The sequence below is a fragment of the Caretta caretta genome, chromosome 7 (genome assembly GCF_965140235.1).
Source record: "Caretta caretta isolate rCarCar2 chromosome 7, rCarCar1.hap1, whole genome shotgun sequence".
NCBI lineage: Eukaryota > Metazoa > Chordata > Testudines > Cheloniidae > Caretta > Caretta caretta.
The window spans coordinates 85022040-85039234 of NC_134212.1; the positions used below are offsets into that span (position 1 = coordinate 85022040).

Here is a 17195-nt window from a genome sequence, read left to right on the forward strand (position 1 = left end):
CATGCCCAGAATTAGTTCTGTGCGCACAAAGCATGTCCAGAATTGGCTCTGCAGGGAGAGAGAGAATGCCCAGGACTAGCTCTGCAGGCAGCTTTCAGAACGTAGAATAAGAACGAAATCCAACCCCCTGAGTTGATGACTTTGCACCTCATCTTCAATTCATTCCCGTGCTGAGTTGAGAAATATGGTATCGATTCCTCTCTGGGTAAATCCTCTAATCACCTGTCAAATCAAATGCTGCAATGAACATTAAAAACACAAATGAAAACAGTGTTTAACTTCAAAAATCAGAACCAAACTGAGTGATGACTCCCCAAAATCTAATTGAAGGGCACTTACAGGGAACCAGTGTGGCCTGAAAATTGGGAGAGATGGGACCTTCTCCAGATTAGGGGTGAGTGGAAATTCCAATTCCACTGAAGGATTCTGGCTGTGTTCCTTATAACTCTTTGCGCCAATCAAAAGGGAGCAGGAGTCTGAAATCTGATAACAGACCAGGGATTAACGCTGGGGAGTCCCACAGGGCTCCTGCTCTACGCTTGTTCAAAACAGTAACAGAATCAAGCTTTTTACCATGTCCCTCTGTTTTGTCTGTTATAAATTCACACTCCTTGCTCTTTATTTTTCCTATTCCCTTTGGCTGCAGATACTGTAGCTCTCCTGCTGCCAATATTTGCTCCTAGCCATTATGGTCTTGTGCCACATAGCACACTTAGGCTCCTCTGCCTGAACATGGCTGGTTGCTTTGAGTTAGGTCGTATTTTTAGAATATAGTTTTATCTGTTTGATTTCTCTGTAGGTTCTTGTTTTACCAGAACTTTCCCTCCAAATCAGAACCTGAATGCAAACCCCAAATCCTCCCCCCAATAACTCTTCCCTGCTATTCAAGCTTCTTCAAGAGCAGCTTATTAAGCAATCATGCTCCAGCCCATATACGCTAATATCCATTTATGGAGCCATAGCCAACAATTTTCTGTATTGAGTGCAATCCCCTTTCTTCTTTTGTCAGAGTGGGGCCCAGCCTGATCATTAAAAATATAAGCGTGAGTGGACAAATGCTGGTGGGAACTCCAGAGGAGAAAGCAAAATGACACCCTTTATGTGACAATGTTCCCCATGAAATCTCCTTAAAGGGATTAAAGATGCACGCATACATATAACAAAAAATCCCCATATAATGAACAGGATGAAGTTCCTGCCCCACTGGGGGAAGGGTATGAAGGGGGAAAAAGCTGACAACCTTCCATCCTTTCACCTCCCAGCATGGGCCATTCTCATCCCACCACCTTTCAGAAATTCAGAAGGATTTAGAGGTATGGCCAAATCCCGCTGCTATGATATGAACTCCGGTAGCAGCAGCAGTCAGTGAATGGAATGGTGATGCTGGGGTAAAAGGAGGAAACAACTCCTTTGCATTATTCTTTAATCCTAAAATCACATTTCCCATGTCTCGGCTTTAGAATCTCAGAGTCCCAGGCTTAATTGGTTAATTCCCTCTTCATGAGCTCAACGGAATGACAACAGATTGAAAAGCAAAGCTGGGTACAAAACATTTCCTCTCCTCTGTCCCTGAAACAATGTTAGATATAGTCTTAATTCCCACCCCCAGGAACCCCACACCCATACAGTGCCTCTCTCACAGAAGCTGTATAATCACCGAAAATGCTCATGTTTTAATAACATGAATTCTAATATTATTTTTCCCACAGGCAACAAACTTTACAAAGTAGGAGCTTTAAAACAATACAGATAATCAAATATTTATCTCTAGATGACAACATTCCGGACATATATAGGGATGTATACTTAGCTAATTTATCTCAGTTATATAATTAAGTTTATACTAAGTTCTTTGTTGGAGAAAATGCTTTAAAAAAGAGGATGGTAAGAGGAAGACAATTGTGGGAGAAGAAGGAAATGGAACGAAGATGAGAAAGAGGGATACGTACTACCAGATATTCCACACCGTTTTTCTTGGAGGATCATGCTATAAGATAAGTGAGCAATGGAGCTGCTGGGTGCTCTATTGTAAATCTAGCTCTAATTGTGTAATACGTGCATGCACGGAAAATTTAAATTTGTAGCTATACAGTACTGGCAAAGATGCTGCGGTTGATCAAATCTCAAGCTTCTGCGTCTAGGGTGACCAGATGTCCCTACTTTATAGTGACAGTCCCGATATTTGGGGCTTTTTCTTATATAGGCGCCTATTACCCCTCACCCCCATCCCGATTTTTCACACTTGCTCTCCGGTCACCCTATCTGCATGTAAGTTGGTCAATCATCTTTGGGGCTCAGAGAGGACTTTCCCCCTCATATTCAGCACTGCACAACTTTTCAGGGACATTATGGGAGCATTGAGAACAATGGGCTTCATGAGGTACTGAACTCTTTTGAAAATATGACTGACTCCTGTATAAACCCATGGAAGATGAGCATGACCTATGACAGTCTCACAAATCTGTGCTCCTGTTGCAAGAGGCATTTCTAGGGCTAAGTTCATATTATCTGAGGTCATAGTCAATATTCATAACTATTTCGCAGTCCGATACAGTTTAAGGCCAAAAGGGACCATTAGATCATCTAATCTGACCTCCTGTCTATCCTGATTTCTCCATGAGCTACAAAACATCCTGGATTTCTAAGTGTCAGTAGTTGTTCCTCATCCATTTACTACTTGCTCCCATGGAGTCCCTAGTGCAGTGTCAAACAGGTAGAAAAAAATTCACTTTTTCCCTCCAAATCATCTGGTTTTTCTCAAAATTTCAGAAGTCCAACTTTTCTTCCACCACAGATCAGTTTTCAAAATCCATTTATGGCTTGAAATTCTTGTTTTCCAAATTTTCCACAGATGTACCATATGGGGTGGTCATCTTTGGCAATTTTAGCTTTTCAGTGGTTAAAAAGAAAATGATCCACACTCCTCAAAAAAACACATGCATGCTTGCGTGCACACACACACACACACAAAGAGGAATCCATCAGAACAGCACAAAGAGGCAACCAAATCAGGGGAGGTATGGTGTTTCATCGAACTCCCGAAGCCAAACAGAAATCTGCCCCTCTACTTTTTCCCATTATCTGCAACTAAATAAAGTAAATAAGCAAGTGACTACCAATGTATCAGTAAGTTTGATCTGGGAGTGAATTCATAATAAAGGGTCTGCCTGGTGTAATTTAGAGCTGCCTGACGTGGCCCCCAGTTGGCCACTGGATCATGATAAAGGTGACACTGATAGAACCTTAAGTGCAGCAGTGCTGTGCTAAGCTCAGCAAATGCCAAGCTGACAATAAAGCCTATGTACTATACGTGACGCTCTCCCAACTCCTCCCTCTTATGGCTCCATTTACTTCCAAAATCAGCATTTGGGACACTGGATAATCAGGACACCTCATTAATGCCAAATGGTAACTGTTACAGATTGAACCTGGCTCAGTGTGAGAATCTGATGGGAAGGATTTTCCCCCTCTAATCAGATTAAGGTGGCAGGAACTAGTGGACCCTCCTAATGAAAAGCCAACAGGCTCACAGAGAGCAGCCTAAATTCCTTAAGCAGAGGATCATGTGGGAAAATAGCTTTTTTCTTTCAAAGGTCTGGAAAGCCCAATGCTGGGGAGTTTATTTGGTGAAGGTTCTGAGAGCCTTCTCTCTCCCCCTCTGTCTGGATTTCTGTAGTGCGGTTTCAGAGCCTCCAGCCTGTTTGTATTGGAATGCATGGCACACTCATTCAACGAGTCATAGCAAATATATTGGACCTGATTCTCAGGTCTGGCTGATATGAAGATACTGGTCCTGATTCTCAAAACTGCTCTGGTCAGGTGCCAGCTTAACCTGCCAGCTGAGAATTCCCCTGACCTGAAGAAAACCCTTGCTGGCATAAAGCCAGCATTGCTGATACTGTGGTACACCCTCACAGCATAGGCAGCATGGCTGGCCAAAAGGAAGTGTGGCCAGGGTGAGACGGTGCCTCGGTACTCCAGCAATCCCCAGCGACTGCAATGGCCCTCCTGGACTGTTGGCTGCCTGGTGCAATTCAAAGCAGCCCAGAGTGGCCCCCCAGTTGGCCATAAGATCATGGTTTAATCTTAATTTTCCTTGCTGAATAATTATCACAGCTTCATCGGCCTTGAAACAGGACCTCTGGGTACTTTGAGAAATGGACTGGAAGGTTGTCTACTGTGACGTTGCACTCTATATGATTTTATTAAAATATGCTAATGAGTGTGAATATAATATAACTGGAATATGCTTCATGCAAAAGGTCTCTTGTAAGGTATCATTACAAAGTTTATAATCTAGTGAGTGTGGTCATCCTATTTGTATAGATGTATCACTCTTGTATCTGAAACTAGAAATATGAAATATAACTCTGAGGTCCTATTGTAGTATTGCGAAGTGTGGGCCATTAATGGTGGTTTGGAATCTTTATGGCTCCCATCAACCAGGACAATTGACTGTGGATGGCTCTGTTTGCTTGCAGGCCTTCCTGTGAGTCAGGCTGGGACAAATGAGGGCTTGGAGTCTTACAGTGACATGTGATCATGTCACCTGAACTGGAACACACCTTTAAGCTGGTGCTTTTCCATTTAGAAGGAAGGGTGGGAACCCAGAGAGGGACAAAGGATTTCCACTTTGTGCAAAAGATATATAAGAGGGTAGAACAGAACAAAGGAGGCTGCAATCATGAGAAACCCCCTAGCTACCAGCTGGAACAAGGGCTGTACCAGGGGAAGGATTGTGCCCAGACTAGGAAGGTGTCCAGTCTGTGATAGAAGCTTATTGAAACATTTGAGGGTGAGGTTTTATCTGTATTCAGTTTTCTTATTGTATGAGGTTTCGACTTGCGTGTTTTATTTTATTTTGTTTGGTAATTTACTTTGTTCTGTCTCTTATTACTTGGAACCACCTAAATCCTACTTTTTGTATTTAATAAAATCACTTTTTACTTATTAATTAACCCAGAGTATGCATTAATACCGGGGGGAGGGGGGGGGAACAGCTGTGCATATCTCTCTATCGGTGTTACAGAGGGTGAAAAACTTATGAGTTTACCCTGTATAAGCTTTATGCAGGGTAAAATGGATTTATTTGGGGTTTGGACCCCATTGGGAGTTGGGCATCTGAGTGTTAGAAACAGGAACACTTCTTAAGCTGTTTTCACTTAAGCCTGCAGCTTTTAGGGGACGTGGTTCAGACCCGCGTCTGGGTTTGCAGCAGGCAAGCGTGTCTGGTTCAAACCAGGCAGGGCACTGAAGTCCCAAGCTGCCAGGGGAAATGGGCGCAGGGGTAGTCTCAGCACATTAGTTGGCAGTTCCCAAGGGCGTTTTCTGTGATCCAACCCGTCACATCTACTTTCACTGTTTCTTTGGTAAGTGCTTCTGTGTCCTGTGCTGAGACAGCGTTTGGAACTTCTAATATGATTCCTTCTTGGTGAAACATATTTACCAGAGCAATAGGACACGAAGGCACAGGCAATGGATGTATCTATCACTGTCACAAAAAGCTGTACTGCATCCGGACACCAACCCTTTTTAGACTGACACCTACAAGCCCTGCAGTAAAATTAGGTCACTCACTTCCACAATGAGGCTCCAAATAGTAACTGCTAACAGGTGCATCACAGGAAAGGAGAATGGCACCTTACCACCATTACAACGTCCAGAATTAGTAGCTGTTGGAAGAGGAGAGCTTTATGCTGTTAAAGCCGGCAGGAATAAAGCACTGGCATGTTTATGCACCGCTACCTTACAGAGAGGCTTTTTACATATCACCCATCTCTCCCCCAGCACAAGACTAGGAAAGATATTTTTTGAGTAGAGAAACCAAGACGCACACTGCAAACCAGAAGAAAAATGGATTTGGGAACAGTTTCCCTAAAGAGACACTGCTCACATTGCCAATGTGAGACTACCAATTAAAAACAAAACAAAACTTCTTCTAAAGGTTCCCTGACAAACCAAGCTGGATAGAAAATGACATGTCCACAGCCTTGTGGGGACTGTGGAACTGTTACAACACAAATCACAGCAGCTTCCTACCTTCATCTTCCTCTAAAAATATAGTTCCATTCTACTTAACACAGCTGATGGGCTAATGGCCCAATGCAGCCTGGCTGCTGGAGATATGCTTCCTCTATTGTACTCTTTTGCCAGGGGTAGTCGCATTAGACATACTACTGCAACCTGGTTGGCTTTCTATTTTGCACTGGTTAAGTGCCATTATCATTACAGTCCAATTGTGCAAAGGTACAGTAACTCCTCACTTAACATTGTAGTTATGTTCCTGAAAAATGCTACTTTAAGCTAAACGATGTTAAGTGAATCCAATTTCCCATAAGAATTAATGTAAAGTGGGGGGGTTAGGTTCCAGGGAATTTTTTTCTTCCAGACAAAAGACTATATTATATATATATATATACACACAGTATAAGTTTTAAACAAACAATTTAATACTGTACACAATAGTGATGATTGTGAAGCTTGGTTGAGGTGGTGAAGTCAGAGGGTGGAAGAGGGTGGGATATTTCCCAGGGACTGACTTACTGCTCAATGATGAACTAGCACTCGGCTGAGCCCTCAAGGGTTAACACATTGTTGTTAATGTAGCCTCACACTCTACAACGCAGCACGAATGGAGGGAGGAGACACAGCATGGCAGAGAGAGACAGACACACATTGTGTGTGTGGGGGGGGGGGAACATAGATACACACCGTGTGTGTGAGAGAGAGACAGAGACAGGCTCTGCCCTTTTAAGTACTCTGACCCCATTCTAAGTACACTGCCTTTTTAAGTAGATCAGCAAGTTGAGACAGCAGCTGCTGCCAGCAAGCTCCCTCCTTCCTGAGCCCTGTCGTGTTTCCCCACCCCCGGCTCTGTGGAGATGAGGTACAAGATCATGGGGAAGAGGACACCCTGACATTAGCACTCCTCTTCCCTGCCCCTCTGCACAGCAAGCAGGAGGCTCCCAGGAGCAGCTCCAAGGCAGAGGGCAGGAGCAGCACAGGGCAGTGGGGGGAGGGACAGCTGAACTGCCCAGCATTTGATAGCCTGCTGGGCAGTTGCCGCACAGCGAACTAGGGGGAGCTGACAGGTGAGCTGCCGGTCCACCCTGGTTCCAAGCCCCCACCAGCTCGCTGCAACGGGCTGCTCTTCCTGCAATCAGTAGACAAAGCAGGCGGCTGCCAAACAACATTATAAGGGAGTATTGTGCAACTTTAAACGAGCATGTTCCCTAATTGATCAGCAACGTAACAATGAAACAACGTTAACCGGGATAACGTTAAGTGAGGAGTTATTGTATACAGTATGAACCACCAGCTTTTCCAGGGCAAGGGGATCAGGAGGGGAAGGCACAGGATGCCTGATATTTAAACACAAACTTCATATATATGAATACTGACACATAATTTTTGTTTACCTTTGCAAGCTCAACGTACTTCCAAACGGGTGAGGAACGAGTTAAACCGGTGTTTATATACAGCAATGAACAACTTGTTCACCAGATGAAACTATAGTTCAACAAGCATTTGTACAACAGTGTTCTCAGAAAAGAGAAAGTATTTGTTTCCAAACACAGCTGCAGAGGTTAGCAATTCCACCCTCCCCACACATACTTCTGATGCACTGCCACAGAAGGATACAACCACACAGCTCTCACAAAGCCCTGCAGAAACTCCCATGCCATGCTCCTGACTGCAGCATCCAAATACAAACCTCAAGTTCCCCCAGTGTGAGCTCCTCAGGGCAGAAGTCCCATCTTTCCTACAGTACTCAGTTGTTCACAGCAACAGCTCAATTAGCCTTCTGACAGTGAGTTAAAAGGGTAGTGCCTCTTTCTTCATAGTGCAGGTTGTTAACCAAGCGTGACCTCTGGTGGGAAAGGTCTTAGGGGCATTTCTCTTGTTGGTCAGACCACTGGTGCCTCAAAGACCTGACTGGGTTGCAATATGGAACTGAGCTCGCCCAGAGGTCATGGATGTTATCTCAGAGTCACAGATCAGTGGCAACAAATTAGCAATCTGTGAATGATGGCATTTGGGGTGACAGTTCCCTGATGCATTCAGCCACGGTAATGTCCGTCAGTAAAGGAGATGAACACGGTTAACACTACAGTGTCAAGAGCCTGACAAACTGCACTGGCCCAAAGACTCTGCATAAGGGACAGAAGCACAGAGGGGAGGGGTGCTCTTCAGTGGCTGAGAATAGCTAACTACTGTGAAGGGGCAAAAGCAGTGGTGGAGAGGCCTTTGACCCTGCAGTGGGCTGAAGGAGCCCTTATCCTGAGCTGCGAATTGCTGGTATAAATAAATGTAATTCTGTTTATGTTACAAGAAGTACTTCTTAGCCTATGAACTTTCAGAATCAGGACCTGGGCAAAAACTAAAGATGGTTTACATCTGAATACACCTCCATTACACAAGGGTTGAGTAGACATCTGGCAATAGATTTTTCAAAATATTTGTGGCAAGTTAGCCCCTGCATCTCAGTTTACAAGCACCAGTGGGTAGAAATCACTAACAAACACCTAGAATAAATGGCCCAGTCCTCCACTGGCATAAAATACCTTGAGATTCTTGGGGTTACACCCTCGCAAGAGCTGTGATGATTCTAAAGTTTACAAACATCTCTTGATGAGCTTCTGAATTCATTGCTCATCCAACCCTTTTACTTAGGATATATTTAGATTTTAAAACTCCAGGAGTCTTGGCTCTCATTTGAGCCTGCCTCACTCTTTCTAGTTAGTCATACCGCACTCCAGCCTTGCCATGGCTGAGCTACCAGCTCGTTAAATCCTCCCTTGTTACAGTCCTGATGGCACACCAGCCAAGCCGCTCCTCTTTAGCCTTGCCTTGAACTAATGGGATTAGTACTCAGTTGTGTGGTCTCGGTCAGGCTGTGATTTATAGACGCTGGCATCGTCCTCTTGTGCACTCCTTCCCAATGAACCCCCAAGCATCCTCCTATCCCCTGTGTCCTCCAGACCACAAAGCACAGGCTATGCGGCTGAACTGCACATTCCACTAACATGTTTTCAGTTAAAAAAAGGAAAAACAGAGAACTATTATAGAGGAATGTTACCGTCCAGCACACTCTTGTGTTCCCTCCGCAGTGCCAGGACAGTCTTGTCAGTGCTGTAACCTGTCTTCTCACTATGGCTATACTGTGTAATTCTCACGGCACACTTTTGGCTCACCAAGTGCATTTTAAAACCTTTCTCTGCTGAATTCGGTACTTTAGGGAATTACTCCAACAGTAGGTAAAAGGGAAGCAAGTCTGTCAATCTGAAGTGGGGGTGATGTGGAAAACTCCACACCAAGACACCTTCCCCCCCTCCTCCCCATAGACATCCTGTAGCCCTTTGTGACATCATGACATGGCAGGGGACTGGCTTGAAGAGAAGGCTCAGAGGGGTCCCAGACAATGATGGATAACTAGCAGGTGAGTCCATTAAACTGTGAGTATCACCCATTGAGTGCAAGAGATGTGTCAGAGCCAGAAGCAAGAAAGGAAAGAAAAAGGCCTCCTTGGAGGGAAATGCTTTGGTAAACTATTCATTTTGCGTATTACCCAATGGGGTCATGTTTTCCCCTTTTATTGATCTTTTCTTTTAAACTCATTAAACTCACAAACGGGCCCTTTATTTGAAAAGACAGCTGTCCCTCTTTCACTCTGCATAGCATCCTGAACATTCACACAGTGAAAAGCACTCCCTGCTGCGTATAAACCATGAAATGTGTTTGAAAATAAAGCTTTTGATTAAAACTGACAATTCTGAGCTTCCCATGCTGTCCCCCAAGCTGAAAAAATGACATCATCTGTGACACCAGCAGTGTGGGGAGAGACCAGTGTCAGAGCATGTAACCCCTTCCCTGCCTGATTTCAGAGCAATTTAACAAACAAATCAATGGGGCAAATTTTTGAAGGGGCCTCACCCCAACCTCTGTTCATGAACAGATAAGAGACTTACTTGCATTTACAATTCTTGTGCATGCAAATGACAGGATTTAGGCACATGAAACCCATTTGCACAGGCAAACTGTGGTTTACAGATGTGACAGAGCAAAAGAATTGTTACCATGACTGAGCACAGAAATGGAGCCAAAGTCAAGGGCCCCCTGATAAACTGGCTTTTAAGATTTCAGGGAAATATTAAAAATATTTTAGTCTCATCCAGGCTCTGACATTCATTGATGTCTTTCAGGAAGAGAAGCACACTCAGCCAACTACAATGATCATTTTAACTGAAAATGTTATTTTAAAAAATCGTGAAAGCTGCCCTGAGGACTCCATCTCCACTAAGCAAACCTCTCAACACACCACTTTAAAGAGGCTCCAATGTGTGCAGTAGTTAAAAGCCACCTGACCTTTTGTTAAAGAACAAGTAAACATCTTCTGCTGGTCTCTTTGGGAGTTGCTTAAGAAGATCTCATGATAGAATCCTCACTTTAAATCCAGTGAGACGCATGTGGACTTTCAGGCAAACCTGGATGTTGTTAGCTTAAAGTTGAAATGCAGAGCTCTCATAAAAGTGTAGTAAGCAATGTAAAGTCCCTGGTCACTTACAGGATCTTTGAATGGGCAATTACACCTTACATGAATTATCTGGAAATCGGATCTTCCCACATATGCTGAATCTATCAATTTCCATGATCAAGATTCAAGATTTCCTCTGCAACAGCTGAAGGCAAAACAGATACCCAGCCTTCTCAAGCAATTCCCAGCTCTGTCATCAACTGCTACTGGGGAGAGATGGAATCCCAAACTCAGGTTCTGGCAGGTAAGTAACAAAGGAACTGGATTTTCACCACTCTGCTTCACCGCTTTGTTAGCTTCCTTCTCTCTCTCACTCTCATCTTCTACCTTCTTCCATATTCTCCTTCCCCACATGCCTGGAATACCCTTTCTAGTCCAGTACACCTCATACTTAGCCTTCTTTTTATTCAAGTCTCTTTCTGAAAACTCATTTCCTCTATAAAGCTAATAATGCTACACCATACCTGTAAAACATAGCCCCAAACCTTTACTGAAAGAAAAACAAACACAAAGTAAAATGATATAATAGTGAACACTCCACGGCCCTGATCCTGCAAATATCTACCCACATTCTTTGCATATGCAAGTAGTCTAAACTGAACTCAATGGGATTACTCACATGCGTAAAGCTAAATAAGTACATAAGGATTTGCAGGATCAGGGCCTAAATTACTACCATGCTGAAGGGCTCTTAGTGAATTTTTGAGTTTATCTTTGTCTGACTATTTACCCTCTAAACTCTGGGGGCAGGAGCCTCATATTTCTTTGTGCCTTGTGCAGCATTGAACAAACCCTTGGTGGTTAATAAATAAATCAGGAGAATGCACAAGAATAAAAATTTTCACATACTTTGTTTTAAAATGTAAATCTCCCTGTAATTTTAAACCCACTTGTATATTTGGGGATGGCAACAGTGTTAAACACTAATGCAAGATAGCAATGGAGGATGATAATGCCATTTAGGAATGCTTAAGGAACTGCACAGTACAGCAGGCTCACGGTAATCTCTCAATGTCAGAACTATGTTTATTGCAATGAACAGAAAAGAATTACCATGAAGCATTACTATTTCTTTATTGTTACACTGATATGCCTTAAAATTCAGACTTCAGGAGGTAAATAGCTAGCAGGTGTGTTAAGAATTTAGCTAGCTGATTGACTCACACTGACATTAATGGGAGACATACAAGTAAATCCTTACATCTCACACTGATAATGTACCCCCAGCCTGATTGGCACCATAGCGGCTGCAATGCGAGTTAATGCTGTTTTGGTTTCTACATTTTAAAAAGTCTTCAGAGATTTGTCACTTCAGAGCTGGTCATGCCTGCATAACACTTCCCATGACGCTGCAGAAAAGAACTGAAACAGGGAGGAGAGGAAAATGCATGTAAAAAAGAATAGCTGTTTTCATTCTCCAGTTTCCAACTGTACAGAAGTTACCACTCAGTATATCTCAGCTGGTCCACCTGACATCACGTGGGAACATCTCAGTTATGAGAAATAGGGCTTTGAGCATAGAATCATAGAATATCAGGGTTGGAAGGGACCTCAGGAGGTTATCTAGTCCAACCCCCCACTCAAAGCAGGACCAATCCCCAACTAATCCACATCTCTAGCTTCCAGACACCAAAGCAGCGAACAAAAAAGCAGGAAAGACAACAGGGTTAGAAGGAATTTCTCTTCAGGCCCCATCTGGTGCACAGACACTGCATCTACTCTGTCCTGGCATGAGACATTGAGCCAACGAGGAAGGGAAATGAAGACTGAGGGAGGAGGAGGGAGAGAGAGAGAAAGACCTTTGTGAAGACTGTTCATATTTGCAGCTATTTCGGTGTCAAATGCTCAACAGTGCAAATGCTTTGAACGATTAGCAGTAAAATAAATACTGGTCTTCCAGGTCAACGAGCTCTTTGGGAATATGCACATTTTGCTTTCTTTTTTGTTAATAAATGGTTAAAGGAAAACTCCTACAGGTCAGTAGGAGAGAAGGTCTGGAATAGGGTTCTGGGGAAACCAGGAGAGGCTACTCAGAACTGATAGAGAGGAGCTGAGGATTGCCAAAGGGGAGCTTCGAAATGAGGGAGAAGCTCCTGACTTTCATCATGAATAGCTGCTCTTTGAGCACAATTTTCGAAAGCACCTAAGTGACATAGGAGCCTCTGAAAATTTTATCCTTTGTCAACATGAAGCAACAATTAAATAAACTAAATGCAATAGACCCTTCTCTGTTCACTCTGGAAGAACAGCTTTCACAGCATTTCCTGGACTTTGGGGGACAGTTTTCAGAGAGGTGCAGAAGGAGGTGACATTTCTCTCTCTCCATCCCTCTTGGGAACATCCAAAACAAACTGGACATTCTTGGTCTGTCTTTGCTGAAGAAGGCAATGCGAATGAACTCCACACTTTTGTTCTCTCCCTTTCTCCCAACCCGCCCACCCAACTTCAGTGCCTCTCACTCAAACAGGTGTTCTGGACAGCAGCCATCATCCACAAGGCCTCTGCAGAGATTTTCATACAGAGTTTTTTGTTTAGATCATAAACGCCCAGCTCTAGCCTGTCAAGAGTTCTGCAAAACCATGAATTGTTTATATACTTGCAGAGAAAGCAACGCCATTCTTGCTAATATCTCCCTTCAATGAGGACAGTGTCAGTAGAGCAGTGTTTCCCAACCAGTGTGCCATCAGACTCAATCAGGTGTGCAGCAGAATTTTCTGAAAAACTACATGTGAGAACAAAAAAACCCCTACCCTTTTATTTTAATTGGTGTCGGAGCCAGATCGTATTCTGTACTTTTCCTCTGCGGGACGAGGCCCCTTTCAAATATTATGCATGCATCACGTTCCATTCCCCAAAGTGAGGTTAAGAGGGACAAACAGTAAACAAAGATGACATGCCCTGATGAATGCAATGCACTGCAATGAGCCTTTGATGATGATGCACACAAAAAAGTCAAGCCTAAGTTTTATATTTATATTTGACTCGGGGTAAAAGCCAGAATGAGCCGGACCTGGGATTACATGATAATTAATTACATTGCATTTTAAAATGGTGGAGAAAGTTACACACACTTGGGAAGACTATTTTGGGAATGAGAAGAAATGACTAATTATTAATTGTTTGTCGTCCCAAATTATTATTCTCAAGTACTTATCACTTTTTCCACTGAGCATGCGTTTGTCCAGAATTCTTATATTTAGCTTTAACGTTAGTTTCCACTGTTGAAAATGTTAATTCTGGCACAAAAGACAGGTCGCAATCTACCATTAGCCGCTATGGTGGTTTTGATTTTAACCCTACTAGCCTCATTCTGGATTGGCTCATAAATACTCATGAGACAAAATTTACAGTGGCCTATGATATATGCCACATTACGCTATGCTTATATGAACCTGACGTAACGGGAGGCGAATGCATTTTTCAAATCTTACAAAGCTCAAAAGTTACAGTGGTGAATTTTGAATTTATGACCCCAAAATGGACAAATATTTAAAGAAAAAAGATTTTAGCGATTTCACATCTACTTGCAGTGATAAAGCTGAACCTAAAACTAAGAAAGTGAAAGTGTTGAACCGACACTTCTGCGAGAGCGAACCTCAATATAGGGAACCACCTTGCACTCTTCCACATTGTCTCATGTGCAGGGAGAAACTCTCAAACAAAGCCACGGGGACAAATAAGTTAAAATGACACCTTACAAGCAAACATTCATCCCTTGCCAAGAAGGACATACTTTGTTTTACACATTTGAGGGACCACAATGAGAAGCAAGCACGACTGATGATAGACTATGCAACTGTTTCTGACAAAGCACTGGAAGCAAGCTACGTGGCTGCTAAGCTTGTAGCAAAGGCCAAAAAGCCACATACAATCACAGAGACATTAATTTTACCAGCATGCAAAGAAATCATGAGAGTAATGTTAGGTGCACATGCAGTCAAGGAAATTGAAAAAGTTCCCCTTTCAGATAACAATGTAAGTCGCCGCATTGATGCCATCAGGTGATATTGAGATGGTGCTCGAAGAAAAATACAAGTGGAAAATTTGCATTGCAGCTTGACGAATCAACAGGTATCAGTGGCCATGCTCAACTCTTGGCTAACGTAAGGTACGTTGACAGAGATAGTATAAAAAAAAAATTTTATTTTGCAAAGAACTGCCAGGTCACATGACTGGAGAGGATACATTCAGCGTGACAACAGCCTACCTTGAGGAAGGAGAACTTTACTGGAAAAATTTTATCAGTGTTTGCTCCAGCGGGGCAACCTGCATGACTGGCAAAGTGAAGGGGTTTGTAAGCAAGGTCAGGGAACAAAACCCAGATGTGTTGGTGACGCACTGTTTCCTGCACCATGAAGCACTCGTCACCAAAACACTGCCAGAAGAACTGTCTTCAGTTTTAGATGGAGCAGTAAAAATAATGAACTTCATAAAACTGCAGGCCTTAATATCATGCATTTTCTCCTTGCTGTGTAAGGAAACAGAAACAGAGCATCAGAGTTTACTTTTCTACACTGAAGTACACTGGCTTTCCCATGGAAAAGTTCTCTCACGGTTGTCTGAGCTGAGAGAGGAGATCATAATGGTCCTAACTTCGGAGAAATCACGGTACATGGACTTGATCGCTTATGTGCCATGGTGTGCAAAGCTTGCCTACCTGGCTGATGTATTCTGCCACCTCAATGAGCTGAACAGGAAAATGCAGGTAGATATGAGCATCTTCCCTCCAACATGGATAAACTGCATGCGTTTAGGCCTAAGTTGGCCCTCTGGCATGAAAAAGTAGCAAAAGGAACATCAGAAGTGTTCCCCTTGGCAAATGCAGCAGATCCTGCTGGCACTATTTTGGTCAATGTCATTTGGAAAGTTTGGAATTAAAATTCAGTTCATATTTTCCTTCAGTTAATAGAGAAGTTTTGACTGGTCCGAGATCCTTACAGTGCCTCTGCAATGCAACGTGCTAAGAATGTTACAATAACAGCTCAAGGTCAGCTTGCTGAATTAAGGACGGGCCACATTTTGAAAACAAAGCTTGATGATACGCCCTGGGACTCTTTCTGGTTGAAGGTGGGAGGTGAATATCTTGTAATCTCGGACCATAGTATCTCCATTCTGTTGCCCTTTTCAACCTGTGCAAGTTATGTTTTTCAAGCCTGACTTACGTCAAGAACAACCAAAGAGAGCAGTTGAGCTCAGTGAAGCACGAGCTCCAAGTGGCACTGCTAACATTTCCTCCTAGGGTTAAATGACTCTGCGCCTCAAGACAAGCTCAGGTGTCTCGTTCGAAGTTTTTCATTATTTATTTTTAATTTTTGTATATAATTTGTTGTCATTCATCACAGACTGTGAATCACAGTGTGCATCGAAATCAGGGGAGCATTTCAGAGTTCCATTCTGTCAGGTGGAATGCGAGACTTGCAATCTCTGGAGTTTGGCTTTTGATGTTGCTCACTTCCAAAGCCATACAAAAGAAGAGGTGGCTCAAAGATGAAAAGGTAATACCGCAAGTCTTGATACATAATATCATTAGTTGATGTCTCTTGATTGGTACAACTTTTGTATTATTTGTTAATTATTATTAACATCATTAACTGTACTGTACACACTGTGAATGGCAAGGGTGGTAAACAACTTAAACCGAGGCGATAAGAGGGTGGGTTCATTTGGAGACAATATCGCGGTGTGCCTCAAAATAATTAAAGGTATCACGACGTGCCGTGGCAGAGGAAAGGTTGGGAACTACTGCAGCAAAGGGACAGTTCACTTGAGTTCTCTCCCATAACTATGCCTTATCTGCACTCCATCCCGTTCCCTCTTTTACTGCTGATGGTATTTAACGGGCTTGCTTAGCTCCCTCTCTCATATACTGCAGCTCCGAAGCTGTCTTCCAGATCTAGGCTCACATATGGGGAAGAGAAGAAAAAATCTTCACCCCTTAAATAAAACAACTGAGTGAGCCACTTAAACACCAGCCAGATAGCAACAAACACTGCCTACTTCCCCTTCTTGGGACTCCCAGGAACAAAAGAGGCACAGATTAGGAAGCCGTTTTGAGACACTCTGCAGTAACAATGCACATACAGCTTGATGGTGCAATAGCACAACTGGGTTCGATGAAATAAAAAATCCACAACCACCAACCAATACAGACCAGTAATATTATGGAGGACACTAAACAGTCTTTTTAGCATACGTGCAACATGCCACAGCTGGAACGTGACCAGGATTCATCACTGAGTTTGGTCTGCTGGTTGAATCTATGGCTTCCCTGGCCCAGGCTGGGTACTGACAGGGAGTGTGACATGAACACTGATCCATGCCCCAGTAGTATATCATTTTGCCGTGGCTGAGACAGTCACAGAGATGAGTAGAAAACCATTTGTACCGCATATCCACTTTTCATCATTTCAACTACTATATTTGTTAACTGTTAAAGACAACCCTTCTCAAGGCTTATTTTTCAGAACAACAGATTTGGGACATCACAAAAAGTTTTGTGTCAGAAGACTGTGATGGCAAAACAGAGGGTAAGGGCTTCACTACAGGACCAAACTAGGAGGGCACCCTCAACTCTGATCCAAATATCCAAGAAAGAGGGGGAAATTACACTAAAAATAAAACTGTCTTTTGTACACAGGCCCCTTCTGCCTCCTGTCTGACC

At 43.2% G+C, this 17195-nt stretch overlaps 1 protein-coding gene across 1 annotated transcript in view; it reads right to left on the minus strand.

Moving 5' to 3' along the window:
- ADAMTS14 (ADAM metallopeptidase with thrombospondin type 1 motif 14) overlaps positions 1 to 17195 on the minus strand; it is a 106702-nt gene that overhangs the window by 61911 nt on the left and 27596 nt on the right. The gene's annotated exons all lie outside the window — the stretch shown is intronic.